General features: G+C 41.0%; 1 long non-coding RNA gene across 1 annotated transcript in view; it reads left to right on the top strand.

The window, feature by feature from the left end:
• LOC120407182 overlaps positions 1-24,287 on the top strand; it is a 71,781-nt gene that overhangs the window by 47,374 nt on the left and 120 nt on the right. The window contains exon 3 of the long non-coding RNA XR_005599829.1: positions 23,854-23,908. This is a non-coding gene — a long non-coding RNA (uncharacterized LOC120407182). The remainder of the gene's footprint in view (positions 1-23,853; positions 23,909-24,287) is intronic.

The raw sequence follows: 24,287 nt of genomic DNA, 5'->3' as shown, positions 1-24,287 counted from the left end.
GGGGTGCTTAGTCACACCCAGGTAACTATAAGCCTCTCAGCCTAACATCAATCCTGGGCAAGATAATGGCTGATACGGGGCTCAGTTAATAACGAGTTAAAGGAAGGGACAATATAATTAATGTCAATCAACATGGGTTTATGGAAAACAGATTCTGTCAAACTAACTGGATATTTTTTAATGAGATTACAAGTTTGGCTGATTAAAGGTAATAGTGTTCATGTAACATACTTAGGGTTCTGTAAAGCATTTGACTTGGTACTGCACAACATTTTGATTAAAAATCTAGAATGATATAAAATTAACATAGCACTCATTAAATGGATTAAAAATTGGCTAACAGATAGCTCTTAAAATGTAATTGTAAATGGGGAATTGTCATTGAGCGAGTATGTTTCTAGTGGGGTCCTGCAAAGATCCATTCTTGACCCTATGCTATTTAACATTTTTAGCAATGACCTGTAGGGAAACATAACATCAAGACTAATAAAGTTTGAAGATGACCCAAAAAAAACTAGGGGAGTGGCAAATAATGAAGAGGACAGGTCACTGATGCCCAGTGAGCTGGATTGCTTGGTAAACTGGGTGGAAGCAAACAATATGCATTTTAATATGAGTAAATGTAAATGTATTTATCATATGCATAAACAAAGAAGGCAGGCCATACTTACATGAAGGGGAACTCTATTCTGGGAAGCAATGACTCTGAAAAGGTTTGGGAATTGTAGAGGAATCAGCTGAATAAGAGCTCCCAGTGTGATGCTGTGGCCAAAAGAGCTAATGCAATCCTTGCGTGCATAAACCAGAGAATCTCAAGAAGGAATGGAGGTTATTTTACTTCTTTATTTGGCACTGGTGCAACAATTGCTGGAATACTGTGTCAAGGTCTTGTGCCCATAATTCAAAAAGGATGTTGATAAATTGGAGGGGTTCAGAGAAGAGCCATGAGCATGATTAAAGGATATGAAAACATGCCTTATATTGATAAACTAAATAGATTGAGTTCCTTGAGTCTAACAAAGAGAAGGTTAAAGGGTGACTTGATTACAATCTATAAATAGGGGTTGCAACCTTCAGCACGTGGCCCATCAGGATAATCCACTAACGAGCCGTGAGACATTTTGTTTACATTGACTGTCAGCAGGCATGGCCCCCCGCAGCTCCCAGTGGCCAGGAATGGTGAACCACGGCCACTGGAAGCTGCAGGGGGCCGTGCCTGCGGATGGTCAACATGAACAAATGTCTCATGGCCTGCCAGTGGATTACCCTGATGGGCTGCATGCCGAAGGTTGCTGACCTCTGGTCTATAAGCACCTTCATGGGGAACAAATATTTGATAATGGGCTCTTCAATCTGGCAGAGAAAGGTATAACATGATCCAATGGCTGGAAGATGAAGCTAGATAAATTTAGTCTGGAAATAAGATGTACAGTTTTAACAGTGAGAGTCATTAAATATTGGAACAACTTACCAAGGATCGTGACTCTTTTAAAATCACTAACTCTTTTAAAATCAAGATTGTATGTTTTACCAAAAGCTATGATCTAGGAATTATTATTGGGAAATTCTCTGGCCTGTGTCAGGTCAGGCTAGATGATCACTCATGGCCTTGGAATCTGTGAATACCCTGTACTCCTGAGAAACTTGTCAAGATAAGTGACACAACCCAAGCATTGGCATTGGTTTTGGAATAACAAGCTATGATGATGACTGTCAGACACTGAGGTGTCAAAATAGGAGGTGTAGGAATGTATTGATATGTTTACGAGCAAAATGTCACCAGGACTCCATGATATGTACCCAAGAATTCTAAAGAACCTTAGACAAGCAGTGGCTGAGTTTCTAACAAATGTGCAATCTTTCATTACAATCAGGTACTCCATGAGAGGACTGTAAAATAGCAAAAGTTGTACCTATCTTTAGAAAATGTACTGGAGTGATACTGGGAATTAAGGATAAGTGAGCTTTACTTCTAAAACGGACAAATTGGTGTAAATGATTATTAAAAATAGAATCCTAAAACATGATATGAGAGGAACAAATGAGCATGGCTTCTGTAAAAGAGAATGTATATCTATAGTCTACTAACACATAAGTGGCTGTTATGGAAACTTAAGTAGTAATGTGTCTGTTCACACATAATAATGTATGGAGTGTGGACAAGGCCTAAAACTAGATAGTGAGGGAAGGATGGTCAGAGCCTACCCTCTGTGGGATTTGTGATCCACAGGACACTGACTAAGAAGTTCTGTCTCAGCATACAGAATGGTGGTCCAACAGATGGATAGGAAGACCATGGGATTTGTCTTCACTTGAAAATTACAGTGAGTTAGAAAATGACCTCGACGAGTCATTTAACTAACAGGATGTTGACCAAGGCTTTGTCATCACCGGCTGACCTTGTGAAGGCCTTACACACAACTCAATGGTATTTCTCTGTCCATTTGTATGTTTGTAATGTGATAACTTTTGAATGCTGTATATGATCAATTCCAGATTTTCAGGGAATCTGCTGGGCATCAGTGGCCAGAACCATATTGATTGGGGGGAGAGGGGGGAGGGAGTGGGGAAAAGGAGAACTGGAAAACCAAAAGGGGTAACACATTTGCCAGCTCTTTAGCACAGCCACAGCCTCAAGCACCTCTGCAATTCTCCAGAGATCAAACAACCACTGCTTGCACAGTTGCCAACTTTCCCCAAGTAAATAAGCACCCAACTTTCATGATAAGCCAAAAATCAAGCTAATCCCATTTCAAAACAAGCCAATCCCTAAGAACCCCAACACTCTATGTGACTAGATCCCCCCGGTGTGCAGTCTGGGACTGTGGTGGGCCTGCTGTGCACCCCTGACTCTCTCCCCCCCTTGCCCCTGCTTGCCAGGAGCCGATCAAAAAAAAAAAAAAAAGCAGCAGCTACAAGCCAAACAAGCAACAAATTGCAAGCCAAAAACTAGCCAGCAAGCAACTCACAAGCCAATTAAGCCAAAAACAAGCCCAATTTCTGCATTTTTTGTGTGGGTTTGGCATGTCTGGCTGGTTGGCATCTGTTAACTTCTTCTAGCATAACAATGCTCCCTCTCATCTCTGCTCATCCTCCTAATAGAGTTTGACATGAATGACTTACCTCCAAGACAGAAACAATGTTAGGGATTAAGGAGGAAGAGGGAAAGAAGTGTTATAGGGGGAAGAGGGTCATGTGAGGCATGTACACGGCCCTTTGCAGGGAGGGAAGAATGGAGACCCAGGTATGGGAGGTGGGGTGGGGAGAGAGTGGAGTGCTCAGAATCCCTGACATGAGAGGGAAGGGGGTAATAAGGGTGAACATAGAGCCACTGGTATGGTGAGAAGACTGGGGCGGGAGCTGGTGCTGGTGCTGGTGCTGGAGTAGGAAAGAACGGGAGTCACACAGAACCCCTGGTAGTGGGAGATTGGGAGGAGTTACAGTGAGACATAGTTACAGTCAGACATAGTTTAAGGGTCCAAACATGACAATGGTAATTAGAGTTGGTTGAAAATTTTTATACAAAACAGTTTTTCGAAGGAAAAATGACCTTTTTTTAAAAAATGAAGAATTTTGCAAAATCCATTTTGTGGTTATTTTATAGTTTTGATTAAACAATTTGGTTTTTTGGTTTCCCCCTTCGTCTTTTCCCTTGTTTCTCCTTTTGCAGTGACAAAAAGGAGGAAAGGAGAGAGGAAAGGAAAATGGAGGGGGAGGGGGGAAGGTGGTAGGGGGCAAAGGGCTACTGAAGCCAAACCAAACCAAAACATAATTTCAAGAACTTCCAAAAAACCAAACATTTTCAGTAAAAATTTTCACCAAAATAAAAAAATGAAAACAAAATATTGTTCCTCTGAAAATCCTACAGAATGAAAATTAGTTTGAAATCTTCCACAAAAATGTATTGGCATTTTTCACCTAGCTCTTGTGGTAAAACACAACAGCCACACTTCATTCTTCTGCTTTGTATTTCCCTCTGAAAAGTGAGCTATGACACCCTATGCCTCTCCTGCTATGTGGTGATCACATTTCAACCCATGATTTCCATTATATTTGTACCCAAACCAAATCTGAATGTTCTCAGACATTTCCTATTAAAAATAAATCTGAATCTGGATACTGGCCTTCTCACTCATCCCTAGCCTTCAAAACTGTTAAGGAAATAGGAATTCTAGGAAGGAAGTAGCATCTATAGGTGCAATCCAGGGGAGGGTGTATTTGTGTATACAGAGGATGTGAGAAACATTTGAAGGAACTGAGCTTGTAAAGTCCAGTAGAAGATCTGCTAACTCTTACATCTGTGAAGACTCATTCTTTTACAGACCCTGATTTTCCCCTTAGCTGCAGTGCTTAATTTGTGTCAGGATTTGCCAGAGCTGAGCCCCAGCACTTCTAACCATAGCAGTTCATAGCCCTGGCTCCTCTGGGTTTTCTGCATCAGTTATGAATGTAAAAAAATTGCTTGAGCCCTGGCACCTAATTGCTTGAGCTCCGGCACCTCTTTCATTACAAATTAAGCACAGCTTAGCTGCAGCAAAGCCCCCTTGATGATAGTATCTGATTTCCATTTTCTCAATATATTGCCTTTTGAGTTAAAAACTACTAAAAGCTGAGTCTCTTTGCCTATGGTTGAGTCCTGTGGTTCTACATTCCTATCGTAGAAGGGGATGGTAAAAGCCCAGTTGGAATCTCTTATGTGCAGTGTTGTTATGTGAACACAATACAGCATTCTGTTACCTCACCACTGCTGTATGATCTCCATAACCCTTGACATAAAGAAAGGAGATTGATTATATGGGCTAGATCACAGCAGCCAGAAAAGACTTCCGAATTTAAGCAGAACATACCTTGTTTAATTAAGAAACATCCCCCCTTCCCAAATACCACTCTGAACTCATAAAATGAAGTAAATTTATATCAGCACTTTACATCTGGACAGACTTAAAAATACATCAGGATCAAATATTTTTGTTGAATCTTCCAAGGGGAAATTTAATAGCAATTTTTAAGGCCAAATAATGAAGCCAGTAGGATTTTCCGAGTCAACTCAGTAAATAAACTGAGTGGTGACTGCAGGACATCAGAACTTTACAAGGGAAAACAGAGGAAAGAACACTGATGAATTCTGGAATAACAATGCCAAACCACAGTACTCCATTTAAGTCTCTTCTAAAATCCAGCTTCTTCCAAGGTGCCCACATGAAATGAATAACTTACAATTACAGCAATATAATTTGAATGGAATCATCAACATGGCCAACAGCCTGATCCAAAGCCTGGTGCTTCAATGGGAGGAAAGCTGGTCCAGTGGTTAAGAAACTACTCTGCCAGTTAGAAAACCCCAATTCAATTCCCTGCCTCTGTGATCTTAGGCAAGTCACTTAGGGTGTGTCTCCGCTGCAGTTAAAAACTTGCAGCTAGCTTGAGTCAGCTGACCCAGGCAAAGGGGCTGTTTAATTGCAATGTAGATGTTCAGGCCTGGGCTCTTGTACCCTGCAAGGTGGGAGGGTCCCAGAGCTTCAGCCTGAGCCCATATGGTTCCACCACAATTAAACAGCCCCTTAGCCTGAGTGAGCTGGCATGGGCCAGCTGTGGGTGTCTAACTGCAGTGTGGACATACCCTTAGATGGGCTCCCGCCCACATGGGAATATGTACACTGTTATTTTTAGTCTTGCAGCCCAAGCCCAAGTTAATTGACCCAGGCATTGAGACTTGGTGCTGTGGGTTTTTCATTGCAGTGTAGACCAACCCTTAGTCTTGCTGAGTCTACCACCTATAAAAGGGCAATAATGATAGTACTTTCCTGCCTTGAGGGATGTTATGAGGATAAAAGCAGTAAACGATTCTGATTCTATGTGCAACAGTTTCAGGGTAACTGCAACTGTATTCCTCCTCCATGATCACTTGAGGGCACCCATTTCAAGTTTCCAGTCCCCAGCTGTCACCTCTCTTGCATAAAGACCTGCATCTCTCTCCCTTCTGATCAGGGTTTTAAGGCTGCACAGGCCCCTCCATTACCAGGGGCGGCTCTAGAAATTTCGCCGCCCCAAGCAGAGCGGCATGCCGTGCGGGGCGCTCTGCCGGTCGCTGGGAGAGCAGCAGGCGGCTCCGGTGGACCTCCCGCCGCCCTCCCGGCGACTGGCAGAGCACCCCCCACGGCATGCCGCCCCAAGCACACGCTTGGCGTGCTGGGGTCTGGAGCCGCCCCTGTCCATTACAATATGATATCCACTGTAAGCCAGTCTGCCTAAAGACCAGTGCCTCTGGTTTTCTTTTTCTCCACAGGCTATATGAACAGTACATTGCCAGCAGTTACAAGTTACCACACAGCTCTTTCTAAGCAACTGCGTGTATTCTTAATGTAAAGCATTACAGAGAAAACATATAAAAATAAAAAAGATTTAAACTCATACTAAACATACCAAAAATTGCCTGTCTTCTCTGTGGGGCCTCTGATAGGCCAACGTCCCTTCCACAAGGGTTGGGGCCTCCCTTTGGACAGAGTCATAACCATTTGCTAGTTCAGAAAGTTTTCTGGAAAACCCAGTTTGAGCCAGTATATGCAAGTCTCCCCAGAGGGTAGTACCTCTCTGGAAGTGTTTACAACCTAAGAGATTCACCACCTTACTTACACTGGTTTTGGTTCCTGGAGGCGCCGTAATAACTCTCCCCGGGGAGTTGCATACAATCCTTTGCCCACAGTGATTCATAAACTTAATACAATATGTATTACAATATGTATTCCTCCCAAAATATTTCACAGGGTTTCAATCTCTTTCACAGTGTAGTAATGGGGGGCATATAGGTATCTTAGATAGTCTTTTCATTGACTTCTATGCTATGGACTTTGAAGCAGATCCTTATTAAGTAATAATGCGCTCTTTAAATTTTTTTTCTATAGTCCTTCCTCTCTGCTTTCTGTACCCTTTTGTGTCTCACTTGTGTCAGGTTCAAGTTTAGTCTATATTCTTTGGGTCAGAGAACCTGAGGGCTGCTCTAATTTATGTCAGAGCTACAGGGGGCTGAAAATGCAGATGAAAATTTGCAGGGCCTGAGGCATTCCAGCCGCTTCCCTTTTCTTGTGCCAACTTCAGCAGGATGTGTGGTGTAAAGAGACCCTATGCTGGATCTATGCCACTGGAGTATCACTTTACACTGGGGTGATTCTCCCTTGACCAGTGCAGCTCAAAACAGCCATGCTGCACTGGAGAATCTGGCCCAGTCTTTTAAATGGATTGTCTTCTAGATATTATATGGGGTGGCAGAGAAATTGTGTGTGTGTGTGCGTGCCTTGCCTATAGTACTAGGGTGACAAAGTCTTTTGGATGATATTTTTAGAAACATAGGCAACACTCCTCTCTATATTCCCCCTTTCCCCGCCCCCCTCCGCCTTTTGTGGTTAAGATGTTCTATGCCTACTGCAGCTTCCACAAATTACTGACTCATTTTTCTCTTCTTACTAAGATCACTCTTTCTAACCAAAATCATTCTGTAATAAAGCACTTTAATAGCTGGTCCCTGGCACTGTATGTTTAATGAAAGTAAATGAATTCTCTAAAGTTGGTCTGGATTTCTCAGCAGTAGCTTTGTAAAAGGTTACTTTACAGATGTGACAGTCATAGTGAAAGAGGAATATAATCTACTCAAGACATGAACCGGGAAGTCTAAACTGTTTCGTAGACATAGTGAGTTTCATTTAGCCTTTCAAATGGAACATGTAAATTGCCTCCCATTTCCCACTTTAAACTAATAGCAACATGTCCTAACCAATGATGCCAGCCCCCTCGGGTGTGTTTGGGAAAGGGGAAGTAGAAGAAATACAGACTTCATGGTTCAGGTGGTTTGTAAACTGCTTGAACATCTATACTTTGACACTTTAACCCAGACCTACCAAAACTCTCATCTCCAAGTAATTTCCTTCTGCTCAGCTAATAATACTTGCACTCTTGAAGCTGTTTCCCTTGCAAATGATGTGTCCCCCCCTCCCCCACACACACTTTATATTGGCTTAACTGTAAAAAAAAGACATTTTCCCTAAAAAGAAGGCCAGACATAAGAAGCAGATTGCTCATTAGACCATCTGCACCTGATGTCATAGCAAGTAGAGATATGTAATTTCCACTGAAGTCAATTACAGTTTTTCATGCCACTAAGGCCTAGTTTGGAGGAGGCGGTACTCCGGAAATCACTGTACATTGATTTCCCTCAGGGAGAAAATGCATCAAATGAATCTAAGGAGGAAGTATATTAACTTATGTGAATAATATTTTTATGGGCTTAACCATTACTTTTCAGCAGTACTAGATGAAGAAGTGATTAGATAAAAATCACAGGATTGACCGTTCCTTCAATCTGAAGACTCCTGAAATTCTTAGGATACATTATAGTAGCTGCAGTCTCTTCACCAAGTACTGCCAGTAGACTTGAATGTTCCACAGAAAAATTGCTTAGCTGTGTTCATTGTGATAATCAACACAGAAATGTTTACATTTTAATTCCACTTAAGCTATGGGATGCTTCAGAAAGTACAGGGTTTGTTCCAAAATGAGGTGTGTAGCTGACCCTCTGATCCATATGATGGGGGAAATTATCAAAGCAGAGCATGGGGATACATACACAGATCAAATGGTTTTAGAAGGCTTTTGCCTTAAATTATGGCAGGCATCACAGCATTCAAAAGAATAATGGAGAAAATTAGAAAAATACACATTGTATGTGCCCCAAACAACATATTGCATCCTTATGTGGTAGGACTGGATAATTCTTTTCATAAAAATCCTATTACTGGTTCTTCATTATAATGCAAAGTTCTTCCGTTGTTTTTTCTTCAATACCTTATTTCCTGATGTTTTCAATACACAGTATTTAAATATTTTTTTTCTTTGATACAGTGGGACTACTTATATAGTGAATTAGTCCAATTCTTTTTATAGAGAATTGGAAGAACAGTCCCAAATAGCATCAGTGCAGTGCAATGTGCACAGTGATATTTGGGTTAGAGTGAACATCTGCTTATAGGGAAGTGCTTCTGTTATAAAAAATAGTCCATTATGGACAAACAGGAGAATTTTACAGGGCATAGTTATGGACTCGTGCTTGGAGGTAATGGGACTTGGTGAGTGGTGTTATTGACTCATCTATTGATTGTTTGTCTCTGTGTGACTTGGGTTTCAGGCCCTCGAATGGGACCAGTAAGAGAGTTCTGTTTGTTTGTGTCTCTGTGAGGAATGTGTGGTTTCGACTCTTGGGTCTTTGAACAGACCTAGTTTTTGAAGTCTCTGAATGACTGATCCCTCCTTGACAGCACGGGGGTAGAGCTTAGCAGCAAGATTTAGTATACAAATCCGTCACTACGCAACATCATGAGTGGGCAAACAGAAGTGGCAAACAGGGTTGTTTCTGTATTTGGTCCCAGTGTGACCACCACTGGAATACCATGTCCACTTCTGGTGTCCACAATTCAAAAGGAATGTTGATAAATTGGGAAGGGTGCAGAAAAGAACCACAAAAATGAATAAAGGATTGGAAAACATGCCTTATAAGCAATAGACTCAAGGAATTCAATCTACTTAGCTTATCAAAGAGAAGGTAAAGGAGTTACTTGATCAGACTATAAGTACTTAGGTGGGGAGCAGAAATATGATAACAGAAGGCTCTTCAATCTAGCAGACAAAGGAATAACATGATCCAACGGCTGTAAATTGAAGCTAGACAAATTCAGACTCAAAATAAGCTACACTTTTTGTATCAGTGAGGGCAATTAACCTTCAGAACAATATATCAAGGGTTCCATCTTTGGAAACTTTTAAATCAAGATTGGAAAATGTCCTTAAAGATACACCCTAGTTCAGCAGTTCTCAAACTGTGGGTTGGGACCCCAAAGTGCATTGCGACCCCATTTTTGGGTTACCAGGGCTGGATTAGACTTCCTGGGGCCCCAAGCCAAAGCTCAAGCCCCACCGCCTCGGACCAAAGCCGAAGCTTGAGTTCCACCACCTGGGGTTGAAGCAGAAGCCTGAGGGCTTCAGCTCTGGGTGGCGGGGTTCACATTAAGGCCCCCTGTCTGGAACTGAAGCCCTTGGGCTCTGGCCCCACAGTTCAGGGTGGTGGAGCTCAGGCTTTGGCTCTACCTCCACACCCAGGGCGGTGGGGCTCGGGAGGGATCAGGCATCGGTCCCCCCATCCTGGAGTTGTGTAGTAATTTTTGTTGTCAGAAGAGGGTCATGGTGCAATGAAGTTTGAGAGCCCCTGGCCTAGTTTAACCACAGCTATTGGACTGTTATGCTGGAGTTCAGACTAGATGATCACAATGGTACCTTCTGGCCTTAAAATATATTAATCTATATTTACACTTTAAGGCCCTTTTAGATTGCCAGAGTGGTTTAAATCAGTGGTTTAAAGAGTCAGGCCCTATGCTTTTAACACTTCAGTTATATTATGAAGTCTCCTTGATTATCTTCCTTCTCATAGTTTGATTTTATATGTGATAATATCTTGAAAACAGGCAGAGTAAAGGCTGCTGCTAGTTCACAATAGTGGATTACATTCCATGATTTGATGTGTAACTTCCTTTGCTGAGGAGGCCAGACTCTAGGTTAACTTTCAGAAGTAACTTTGGAAACTTTCAGGCATAGCTCCAAGAAAAAGAGGCACAAGTTGAGGAACTGACATAATTTTTTAACACCACAACCTGCATATTTCTGCAGGCAAACACAGCCAAAGTCAGTTGCCAAAACCAATATTGATCTAGTCCTTCATCCAATCAACAAATGCCATTGTTTAGGAGATATAACTTCTCTTGGTTAAAGTTCAAAGCTAAACTCCTAGGATTTTCAAAACTATAGAAAAGAAAGGTTTTAGGTTTCCAAAAATCCCTGGCTTGCTTTCAGTCTCAGTGGGTATTGTAAGTCATTAGAAAAAGTGTCCAAATAACCTCTATAGATTTTAGATCTAATCCAAGCCCAGAACAGCAGAAAAGCGCATATATATATAAATGTAATGTGTTCTGCAAAGTTTATGTCCCAAAAAGCTACTAAAACTTTCTGGATCACTGGGATTCCTTTTGAATCTAAGGAAAGAGAATTGTATGGTAGGACTAAATGAAATTTGCAGAATCTCTGTGATACTGATAACTGTCTGCTGTTCCACTCCAGCAGAATAATTCATTGTTGGATGCAGAATTCCATGATCTTATATATGGTAGTTGTAAATCTGTGGAATCACTTCATAATCATGAGATTTATATAACCTCATGTGTGTCCAAAGTAACAGGTGTGTGTCACGATAACAATACTCAGCCAGAAATAGACAAACCCACAAGATTAAACACAGAGATGTCGATGGTTTTATTCACTTAAAGAGTCTAAAGAATCTTCCCCTTTCAAACCAAGCATAGGATTCTGTATCCAGCCTCCATTTAGGTCAGTGTCAGATGCTAAACAAGCTTTGGACAATGCATTTATTAATCTTCTGCGGCACAAGTAGGGATTTAGGGGGAACTGCTGCTAAAAACACTATTCCTAACAGCATTAAGAGAAAGTCTCATTAGAAAGCAGCCATTTCTATTGTCCTGCCTTGGAAGAACATTACGTAGTTAGGATGTATCTTGCCCACCCATTTGGTGCTACAACTGGATTATTTTTTATTGCCTGTTCAACTGCTGGAAGTGAGATGCACCGTGATGCCAGGAAATTCAATTTATAACTGATATACAGGGCATCTCATTTAAAGACTGCTGCTGCTCTAGGATTTGGGATTTTGCATTGCCAGCTTGATGGTGAAGTGGTTGGAATCAGCCATCACTTCCAATGTTAATACCAGACTCCAGCCTAAATACACATTTGATGAAGAATCTCTCTACTACTGGCTGCTTACTGTATAGAGTTGGGATAGTATTTCCATCCACCTGCCATTGTCCTGTTTCAGGTCCAGGACAGTCCTTACAGAATTGAAGCATTTTTTCTCTTTGTGTGTGTGCACGCATGTGACCCGGGGGAAAGGGGTTTCCATTTAGTCCATCTACAGAACAATAGTTGGGATTATCCCTCAACAGTACAGGAATCCTAGATCTAACTGGCTGCTTGGATCAAGATTAAACACTCCATGATGTGACCTAAAGTCTCTGTGGGATGCACAATCTGATTAAAAGTATTCAAATCTAATCTATTTTCAGTAAAGTAGATGTGGCCCTTGCTGTGGCAAAGTGTGAGCACCACTGCATTAGATTTACTCCTAACTTCAACCAGATCCAGTTTTCTTGCTTAAAAGACACTTGACTGACCTACAGTACTTAGTAACCAAGATGAAAATATGAAAAATCTAGTGTATTACTGAATGGGGATCTGGTACAAAGTGTGAAAAGGGTGTTAGCCTTTTAAAAATATGTTAGAGTCCCTAGTGCCTCTTTTAAGTGGAAAAATGAGAACTTGTGCTGTTTACTGCCGAACACACACACACACACACAAAATAGCCCTTCATTTTTCCATAAATTAATCATTATTGTGGTCACGCAGTACGCTGGATTTTAACTTTGGGGTTTTAATAGTTCCAGCATGGAATCTGTGAGACATACATTTCATGCAGTTATTTTTATTATTTATACAACAGAGAACTGATTTCCCTTTAAGTGAGTCTCCAATCCCTTTGAGGCTCCTGCTGCCTAGCTAAAATCCATCATTTTAGAGTTAGAGGACGATTTCAGGAGCACAATCCTATGAATGTGCACCCAAAATGTGAGTGGACACAGAGTAATTTGCTCCTATCCCTTATTATGGATTATCTTGCCTTTGTTAGAGGTGACTTGTATTTTATTCACTAGAAAACCAGAGCAAGGGCTGCTCAGTGCTTGTGATCCCTCCTCCTCCACCACTCCAATTCTACTCTGGGTGTTAGCCCTTTCAAAAGGGATGGGGAGGACATGGGGCCATTGACCCAACCTCCTCCACTTTAGCCAGTAGAGTCAGCTATCTATCCATGTCCTTACATGGCCTTCGTTTATAAGCTCTTTGACTAGCTATCAGGTGGAGCACATGGTGTAACTTCTAAAGGGATGGTATGGCAGATGTGCTCCTCAGGAGTTTCAGGGTTCCACAATTCTCCCAGAATTCCCCATACTCAGGGCTGGACCTCACTAGCACAACTGGGCACTTGGTGTGTTCATTCTCATCTTTCACTTTGGCAAAGGTTCATTTTTTAATATTTATGCTTAAAAAATTCATTGAGGGTCTATTCTCTGCACATTGAAATATAATTCCCATGAATATGGATGAGTTTAGAAAGTATTTTCATGATGAGACCTCCTCTGTCCCCCACTAAAATGTATATTCTTTGTTTTTTCAATGGTATCTGAATGAGCTGTATTTTCTATATGCATCAAACACAAAAGTGATTTCTATCAACGGAGAAAAACTTTGTATATGACAGGAGTATCCTGCACATACTGGATCTATATGTACCAAGTTTTGCAGGTTTTATGTATTTAATGTGCATCACTAGCACATTTCATTTGACATTTATTTGGGACAGAATAGAATTCCATGATATACCCACCGGCCCTCTGCTTAATAGAATGGACAAAATTCATCTCTGGTGTAAGCCATAGACTTCAGTATTCAGGGATGCATTTGGCCCAATATCTTGAAGGTGAACCAGATTAATCTATTTTATGCTATTTAGGCTATCAGACTTTTACTGGAAAGCAACACTCCCACTGAATAATATAAGCTCCTCAAGACAGGCATAATATCTTCATATGATTTTGTACAGAGTGTAGCACAATGGGGCCCGGATCCTGATTGTGGCCTCTGGATTCTACTATAATATATTTCATTTTCACCAGCATTAATACATAGGAATGGCCAAATAAAATATCTATCTAGATACTTACATGGCCCTGTATTTATCCTAATAGTAGCTAAAATATACGGGAGATTTTTTTCAATATTCCAACACTTACAGATTTGTTTGCATTGGGCATTTGTTGAATAATGTAGAATAGTGAACAAATGTGTAAAAATCAGTCTGTTTATGAACAAATGGCTACGTTTGTCATATAAATTGTTGACTAAAATCAATCTCCCGGCTCCAATCATAATCAGTCCCTCAAAATGATCAACCTGTAGCCAGATCAGTGTGGCACGTACCAAAGTAAAAGACTGACAATACTCTTCCACCCCATCCTCTTCCAGGGAGTAAGCTTTGCATTCTGCACCAGCTGGTTTCCCGATGCTCATCAAGGCACCAAGTAGATTGCATGGCAGTAATCTAGCCTGAAATTGTCCCAGGCATGTGCATGGTGGGGCTAGGCCTGTACCCTAGAGAAGACATTGGAGTTGTCTAATGAAATATGGCATCTTGTCCTTGTGAGAACTGTGAAGCAGTGATGGATTGGGTACAAACTAGAAGGCACACTTAACTTTGAAAAAAAATGAGGAGTCCTTGTGGCACCTTAGAGACTAACAAATTTATTTGGGCATAAGCTTTTGTGGGCTAGAACCCACTTCATCAGATGTATCATGAGTTTTTTTCATGAAGTTGATGGATTTCCACTTCATACGGTTAAATTCTGTGCCTTGTATGGTGACAGGTTTCAGTGGTAGCTGTGTTAGTCTATATCAGCAAAACCCCCCGAAAGCTTTCAAAAGTTTATGCCCAAATAAATTTGTTAGTCTCTAAGGTGCCACAAGGACTCCTCGTTATTTTTGCTGATACAGACTAACAGACTGAAACTTAAATTTGAGTCATCTGTTACAATAGCATTTTCTGTTTTGTCTATTTGTTTTTATTGACCCCAACAATTCTAACGGGTTTTATGGACATGCTGGATTAGCAATTGCTCTGAATGAGGCTTTATACCAGTACATTGGATTCACTGATGAATCAGCCTTGGAGCCATTGATTCACAATTGCCTAAAGGACTGTTCCTGTACTCCCAAAATTGAAATACCTTGTTTTCTTGCAGTCTGATTTCTTGCAAAACTTAAGATTTTTTTAAAATTAAAAGTGGGTGCGTCTTCAGATTTGTCTCTCCTCAGATGTAACAAGCCATTCTGGAGTGGCTATTCTATTGTGTGATTTATTCCAATCTTCCTTTCAGGGAGAGATTTCACAATATTTGGAATAATAATCTATTGCCAGTAAATACCCATTCTCATTCCCTGTGGAAAGTTTGTTCCCAGAGTTTGCCACAGGTGACATGGAAATTTGTGAATGATAAATATTTCTTTTTGTTGTGATTTTCACATTTTCTTTTTGCTGTTGGCATTTAGACAATTTTTTCTGCTGACATTAGATGACAATTTCTTCTCTCTGTCCAGACATTCCTGGCCAAAACATAACTTTTTGTGCTTGCTTTTACATTGTTCAATTCCCAGTTTTCCTAGATGAATTCTTTGTTATTGATCTAATGATTACTAGTTTTATATTATACCTGGTCATTCTTTCACTCTCATGTCTCATTTCTGTAGTTCCAGCATTCTTGTGTGAGATGACTGAAATGTCACTTTTTTGGAAGGCTTTGTTTTAGTATTTTTAATAGGTTATAGCCTCACAGAAATATAAGGCTGGAAGGGACCTTGATAGGTCATCAAGTCCAGCCCCCTGCACTGAGGCAAGACCAAGTAAACCACCTAGACCATCCCTGACAGGTGTTTGTCCAAGCTGTTCTTAAAAACCTCCAGTGATGGGGATTCCACAACCTCCCTTGGAAGCCTTTTCCAGAACTTAACTATCCTTATAGTTACAAAGTTTTCCGTAATATCTAACCTAAATCTCCCTTCCTATAGATCAAACCCATTACCCCTTGCCCCTCCTTCAGTGGACATGGAGAACAATTGATCACCATCCTCTTTATAACAGCCCTTAACATATTTGAAGACTGGTATCATGTCCCACCTTCAATCTTTGGTTCTCAGAACTAAATGTTCCCATTTTTTTAACCTTTCTTCATGAGTCAGATTTTCTTAACCTTATATCATTTTTGTTGCTCTCCTCTGGACTTTCTCCAATTTATCAACATCTTTCCTAAAGTGGGGTCCTCAGAATTGGAGGCCTGACTCCAACTGAGGCCTGACTAGCTGAGGAGAGTGGGACAGTTACCTCCTTGCATACAACACTCCTGTTAATATACCCCAAAATGATAGTAGCCCTTTTTTTGCAACTACTTCACATTGTTGACTCATATTCACTTTGTGATCCACTATTACCCCCAGATACTGCCTAGCCAATTATTTCCCATGTTGTGTCTTTTGATTTTTCCTTCCTAAGTGAAGTACTTTGCACTTGTTATTACTGAATTTCATCTTGTGGGTTTCAAACCAATTCTCTAATTTGTCAAGGTTGTTTTGAAATCTAATCCTGTCCTCCAAAGAACTTGCAATCCCTTCCAAGTTGACATCATCTGCAAATTGTATAAACGTACTCTGCCTTCTATTATCAAAGTCATTAATGAAAATATTGGCCCAGGACTGATGCCTGTAGAACCCCACTAGACACGTCCTCCCAGTTTGACAATGAACAATTGGTAACTACTCTTTGAGTAAGAACTCTCAATCAGTTGTGCACTCCTGATAGTAATTTCATCTACACCAGTTTCTCTAGTTTTGAGAATGTCACGTGGGCTTGTCAAAAGCCTTAATAAAAACAAGATGCAATCTGAGTCTATAACATTTTTCATTCTGGTGTGCTTGAAAGTGGATCTGCCCCATGCATTTGTTGCCATTGTTTACATGTTGTTCTGAGACAATATGGTTGAAATTTCATTAACAGATTATTAGTTTTTCTACTTTAGTAATCACTCTTAGCTTTTTCTATTCTCCTCAGTTCTGGTTAGGTATTTCTCTTAACATCAGAGTCTGACAGAATTTGACATCTCCTGTTTGTAGCCCTGGCATGCTGAATATCTACAGGTTTGAAGGTGCCTTGCCTTCCATTAAGTCTCTGCCTGAGATAAAGTACAGAAAGCTGAAAGGATGTACAATATGTAGACGCCATGTAGGTAACAAAAGGATTGTGCTATTGTGGATGCAGAGGACACTTTCCAAAGGAATTTTGGCGCTATCTGTGGAAAAAATAAGACAGCCTGTTCCAAAAAATAGTTATCCAGTGGGTCTAATTTTGCTGTATGTTATGCCTCTGCAGCCCCTGGTGAGGTCAATGGAGTTGCACAGGTGTAACTAAGAGCAGAACTGGTCCAGTAGGGTTTGTGAAACACAATTTCTATATAAACTTGAAAACACGACACCTTCACATTAGGTAGCAAAGAGTGTTACATGAATAACAGGATGTTTCCTGCTGAGGCAGGAAACTATTTTAAAAAACTGTCAAAGCCCACTGCACAATTGTAATTACAAAATAGTGATGGTTTGCTTTTTTTTTTTCTGGTGGTCTGGCATAGCATACTGACTACAGGGACTTCCTGTTTTTGAACTCAAGAGCCCTAGAATCAAAGATTCTAAAAATATGTGTTTTTTTAAAATGCAAGGTGTCAGAAACACAAAGCAGCACTAACAAATACATGCTTGATGAGAGGGCCAAATGTTAGCTTTGCAGAATTTGATATTTCTAAAACTACCTTTGGGCTGCCTGGCATATTCTCAAACTATAGAGTAATCCCTAACTCAGACAGGTACCAGTGGGAATGTTCTTTCCTTCTCAACACAATTCTATATTGTTCAACTATATAAGCACAGGAAGTTTAAGAATCAGGAAGCTGTGGATTTTTATTTTTGATTATAGATTGATAGAGTGCTTATTGATATAGCACTTAATTACATGCTTAAAAAGCATATGACTACCCTCCTCCCCGTGGATAGTATTAAAAATCACTGTGGCTGCCTCCAGAAATGTCTGCAACCATCTTACCATTTTGTCCATGAGAGAGGGCCAGGATCTGACTGGCTAGAAAGAAAGCGGTGCTCTTTCATAGGAGGCCCTAGTTAAGCAGAAAAGTCTCTGAGTTTCCAGTTTATTCACGAGGTCCTTGTTCACCTAAATGAACAAAAACCAGCAAAGTCTCTCTCTACATTCCCTTCATGTAACTTAACTATCCGTAAACTCCAAACATAAAAAAAGGGCAGCTCTGGTGCTCTATGTTCTGACTTCTGGTCAGCAAACCTCTGCCTCTCAGTTGATAAGAGGAACCCTTAGCTGCACCTGTCTGCTACAGTCCTCAGCTGGGACTCTGAAACACCTGTTGGGATTTTACTCAAGCCCTATGACACTCTTTGGCTTGATGGGCCTATTCTTAGGGACATCACTGTCCCCAGGGGGAGGGATAGCTCAGTGGTTTGAGCATTGGCCTGCTAAACCCAGGGTTGTGAGTTCAATCCTTGAGGGGGCCACTTAGGGATCTGGGGCAAAATCAGTACTTGGTCCTGCTAGTGAAGGCAGGGGGCTGGACTTGATGACCTTTCAAGGTCCATTCTAGGAGATAGGGTATCTCCATTTATATATTTTTTTAAAATCACTGGGACAGGCTGTATCCCAGGACTATGGAGCGCTAGTTTGTACAGCCCATCACAGTCAGGAATAAAAACATGCAGCCCAAATCAGACAAATAATACAGCTTACTTCCTGTCTTGAAGCCTACCAGGCTTTGGAATTTGCTTCTCTCCATGGCCTTTCAGAGCCAAAGAGCAGGGAGCTCAACTATGAAAGCTCTGACATCAATCCTGATTCTAATCCCAGGAAGTGGAAGCGAAACCTACCCATTTGATCTTAATTGTCATTTTAGGATAGAGATTGAGATGTCTTTTCTCAGATAATCCTGTCTCAGCCCACACTTTGAAACACCTCAGCCCACACAAAGCATTAACACAGGTACCTTGAGTTGATAAAAGGAGACATGATATGACCAAACTCAGACTGTGCAAGGAGGTGTGAAATCCTGGCCTCATTGAAATCAGAGAGTTTTGCCATTGACTTCAGTGGGGGCAGGATTTCCCCTGAGGTAAAAATCTGTTGATTTCTGTGAATAAGTGTCCAATTAAATCAGGACTGAATTTTGACCAAAGGCTGAGCATCATCTGAATAATGACTAGATTGATCAGTGTTACCAGCAAACTAGAGAAGACCTGAAGAAGAGCTCTGTGTAAGCTCGAAAGTTTCCTGCTCACACCAACAGAGGATGGTCCAATAAAAGCTATTACCTCACCCTTCTTGTTTCTCCAGCAAACTAGAGAATAGAAAAAGCTGGTGTTTCCCGCCCCCATCATATTCTGGCTGAGCATCCTTATTCCTTTTGCCTTCCCTTTGCAATCTTTGAATCCCTTCCTTTCATTTTTCTTTGATCGTTCCTCTGTCTGTCCCATGGAACGTCCCTGGCTGTGGTGGCCTCTCCGGCTGCTCCGCCTACAGGTATTCTCCTGTTTGTTGTACAGCCTTGGCCACTTTTGACAGCTAGTCCCAGCACACCCAAGTCTGCAGGCTCCTAGCCAGAGTTTCTAAATTGACTTCCAATACGATGATGTCCCTTGGTTTCCCTACTGTCCAGAATTTCAGAGGAGCTGGATTTTTAATGTTTAAGTATGGAAAATGGCCTTTAAAAATTGTGCTTTTGTTTGTTTAGTTTTATTTCTTTCTAAGATTATATGGACTCTGTTAAGTAAAGATCCATAATGCTTCTGTCTAAACAACTGATTCTTGAAACACCAACAAAGTGAATTATCTTAAAGAATGGCTTTTCTTGTGCCCAGAATGACAGAAGATAAATTTGTATTTTAGATTTTCATATGGAAACTGACATTGCAACAGAATTCAATGTGAAGTAAATTTCTCATAGCCCCATGTCTACTGTAGCATTACAACGGCTCTATTTGTGCTTGCTGATGACTGTTTTGTTTAATAGAATGCTGATGCTAATGTCTGTGACTATGAGATTTTGCATCTGTTGTACTTTCTGGGACAGAGTTAATGTTGTGGTTGTTCTCAGAGTGCGAGTCGTTGTCTTTGAGAACTGTAGGTCCCAGTTCAGCAAGACGCTTAAGCACATGCATATTCTGAGACTTGAAGTCAATTTATGTACTCCAAATTGTATGTGTACTTAAGTAATTTAGTGAGTCAGGGCTTTAACTCTGTACTAGCTGGATTTCTAGCATTTGAGGTTTTATGTAATTCCAACCTTCTTGTACTCAGACCACTGATACGTGTCTGCAACTTCACCTTAATGATTTGTTTGTGAGTGACAGAATAGATACTGTCTAGTTGATACAGCACAGACTTTACTATAAAAGGTCTTGTTCACGTGATACAATTTGGGCTGGATCCTGGCCCCTCCTATCATTTTGGCTTCAGTGATGCAAAAGAGCCATAATATTCATTATTCAATTAAAATCAAAGCTTGTTCACTGAAAATTATCATAATGTGACTCCTGCCCCTACCAGATGTCTTGGCTGCTGGGGCAACCTGTTTTTCCTTTCCTGGCTCTTTCTCTGGTAAGGTGTATAAACAATTAGTAAAACACTTCAGAAGATCTTGCTCTCTTATGCTTAAGTAGGACCGCCAGCCTAGAGGACAGGTACCATTTAGGATGATGAAACCTATTCCACCAGACACATTACTCATTCTGTCTATCATATTGACTTGCATTTGTGTGGTGGTGAAGCTGATTGGTGATATGCAGAACTAGTTGCAATAGAGGAGGAAGTGAGGTGCTGAGGACAGATCTTGATTAAGGCAATCTGGTGTCCTAGGCACACCATGACATGTGAGGGCATGTGGCTCCATCCTGTAATCCGACCCTCTGACATAGCTCCTTCAGTCTCCTTCCTGGTGTGGTTGAGGCAGCAGTGGCAGCAATGGGTCCCCCAATAACTACCTCAGCATCCAGGTTTATCTGGGTGGGCCAGGTCCTTTTCACTCTTCTGCTCTGGCCACATGGATGCCTCTGATGGATGGTGTTGGTGGAACCTTCAAAGCAGTGGGACTAGGACTTAATACATCATTGACATGCACTGTACAGTTCACACCTCTCAGAACTATTGTTTCAAGCTGTCTGCAGACTCAGGGAGGTATTCTTGCCAGCAAGTTAAAGAAGTATGGGCTGGATGAATGGACGGTAAGGTGGATAGAAAACTGGCTAGATGGTCGGGCTCAACGGGTAGTGATCAATGGTTCCATGTCTAGTTGGCAGCCGGTATCAAGTGGAGTGCCTCAAGGGTCAGTGCTGGGGCCGGTTTTATTCAATATCTTCATTAACGATCTGGAGGATGGTGTGGACTGCACCCTTAGCAAGTTTGCAGATGACACTAAACTGGGAGGAGTGGTTGATACGCTGGAGGGTAGGGATAGGATACAGAGGGACCTAGACAAATTAGAGGATTGGGCCAAAAGAAATATGATGAGGTTCAACAAGGACAAGTGCAGAGTCCTGCACTTAGGACGGAAGAATCCCCTACACTGCTACAGACTAGGGACCGAATGGCTGGGCAGCAGTTCTGCAGAAAAGGACCTAGGGGTTATGGTGGACGAAAAGCTGAATATGAGTAAACAGTGTGTCCTTGTTGCCAAGAAGGCTAATGGCATTTTGGGTTGTATAAGTAGGGGCATTTCCAGCAGATCGAGGGATGTGATCATTCCCCTCTATTCAGCACTGGTGAGGCCTCATTTGGAGTACTGTGTCCAATTTTGGGCCCCACACTACAAGAAGGATGTGGATAAATTGGAGAGAGTCAGGCAGAGGGCAACAAAAATGATTAGGGGGCTGGAGCACATGACTTATGAGGAGAGGCTGAGGGAACTGGGATTGTTTAGTTTGCAGAAGAGAAGAATGAGGGGGGATTTGATAGCTGCTTTCAATTACCTGAAAGGGGGTTCCAAAGAGGATGGATCTAGACTGTTTTCAGTGATAGAAGATGACAGAACAAGGAGTAATAGTCTCAAGTTGCAGAGGGGGAGGTTTAGGTTGGACATTAGGAAAAACTTTTTCACTAGTAGGGTGGTGAAGAACTGGAATGGGTTACCTAGGGAGGTAGTGGAATCTCCTTCCTTAGAGGTTTTTAAGGTCAGGCTTGACAAAGCCCTGGCTGGGATTATTTAGTTGGGTTTGGTCCTGCTTTGAGCAGGGGGTTGGACTAGATGACCTCCTGAGGTCCCTTCCAACCCTGAGATTCTATGATTCTATGATCACTGCTTTGGTTACACTTATCATGCTTCCAAACTTCTCTTCACCAAGATTTACTTTTTATTTTTAAATGAAAACTGAGATGTGATCTAATCACATGACTCCAGAAGCCATAGTCTTCTTTAAGAGGACATGGCTTCCAGTCTTGTGCTCAGTCTATTAATGGAAATGATGAGTAAGATGGCATGTTAGCCTTTTCCCCACCCTCCATCCTCCTTTCAGTATCATACACATGGTTAGAGTCTCTCAGACCTTCTTGCCCTTGCCACTGTACCAATGTGTATAAGGGACCCTAATTTACATCACATCTGAATTTGGCCCAATAAGTAGAGAGGACAATATGGTCTAAAGATACAAAATAGACATATGGGGATAGTAGAAACTACTAGTGAAAAACAGAAAAGTGCACAGTAAGAAAGACAGAAAATCCGCCCTTCTAAAATATCTCATCAACCACAGCACATTGTAACCTAAGGGATACAAGGTGATTACTGTGCCTGCTAGTTGGCCAACTGTAAATTTATTAATTAATTACTATTATTGTTATTGTAAAGTATTATACCCAAATATTTTGTAGGCTTTGGACATTGAAAGTATTAATTGACAATGGGAGATGTAATACAATATAGTGTTTACCGGCTTTCTCTTTTCTCCAACAATGTCAGTGATGGAGAAATGTGTCTAATTTGCACATAGCCTGATTATCCATTGCATTGGACCTTGTATAAAGGGGAAGTTAATGCTACCATTCTCATTTGGTAGAAGTTAATCTTCATCCAGAGAATGTTATTGAATGAGTAAATTAAACAGAAAGAAGTCCATACTGAGAAATCTGTCGGGGTTTAAACAACATTTGTTTACCTTGCAAGTTGTTTGGAAGGTGGAATGGACAAATGGCAGAATGCTGTGCAACTGGCATGACAGATAGGCAATATTGCTTATCACCTCTGTATCTACAAAGCACTGTTCAGCCATTCACTAATTCTTAAATATTATTCCCGCTCCCTCTCCATATAACAGATGGGAAAGATGGGATACAGAAAGATTGACTGAGGTTTTTAAAACCACCTAAGGGATATGGGTGTTGTGTCCATATCTTCTAGGCCAGTGGGTCTCAACCAGGGATACATATACCCCTGGGGGTACTCAGAGGTCTTCCAGGGAGTACGTCAACTCATCTAGATATTTGCCTAGCTTTACAAAGGCTACATAAAAAACACTAGCGAAGTCATTACAAACTGAAATTTCAAAGAAAATGATTTGTTTATATTGCTCTGTATAGTATACATTGAAATGTAAATACAATGTTTATATTCCAATTGATTTATTTTACAATTATATGGTAAAAATAAGAAAGTAAGTGATTTTTCAGTAATAGTGTGCTGTGACACTTGTGTATTTTTATGTCTGATTTTGTAAATTGTAAATTAAGTGGGGTGAAACTTGGGGATACACAAGACAAATCAGACTCTTGAAAGAGTTACAGTAGTCTGGAAAGGTTGAGAGCCACCGTTCTAGGCAGCTTGCAAAAATATTTCATCCAAAGCCACATGGCATATCAGTGGTGGAGCCATGGACAGTATTCAAGACCTCCTGGCTCTTGAGCCCATGCACATTCCACAGGTCATGCTGCCCCATGTACTGATGAGGTTTTCCCATTTGCTGTTTCTTTACATAATCCTCATCACAAAACCATGCTTTTAACGTGTACTTTTCACTTATTTTTAAATCTAGCATGCTATAAGATGTTTCGGTAAAAGCCTTCAAACAGTCTGCTTTACTCCATAAGGTAAGAGTAGAGAAAAGTCAGTAAAGTTAGCCTGTTTTCATTTAATTTCTGCAAACTGACTCATACTCTCCAATCCCTTGCCCTTAGGGAAGATACAAGGAAATGATGTAATTCTTTTTGGATTTTTCATGCCTTGAACTTTTTCTTTTGGCATAAGCTGTAGGGGCCTGTTTTGTAATTATTCTGTGCTAAACTAAAATGCAGCCCTTTCTCTCCCTACAAACACTCTCTCACACACACCTATCTGTAAATGAAGCACGCAGTGTTTGTGATTTAAAAGCATTGATTTTAATGACTTATTGGATCACCCATTCATTGTACACCCACTTTACAAATCTAACTTTAATAAACTGCGGCCTACATGTAACATACAGCTATT

The sequence above is a fragment of the Mauremys reevesii genome, linkage group 5 (assembly GCF_016161935.1).
Source record: "Mauremys reevesii isolate NIE-2019 linkage group 5, ASM1616193v1, whole genome shotgun sequence".
Classification (NCBI taxonomy): domain Eukaryota; kingdom Metazoa; phylum Chordata; order Testudines; family Geoemydidae; genus Mauremys; species Mauremys reevesii.
This window is presented reverse-complemented; position numbering and strand designations above follow the sequence as displayed.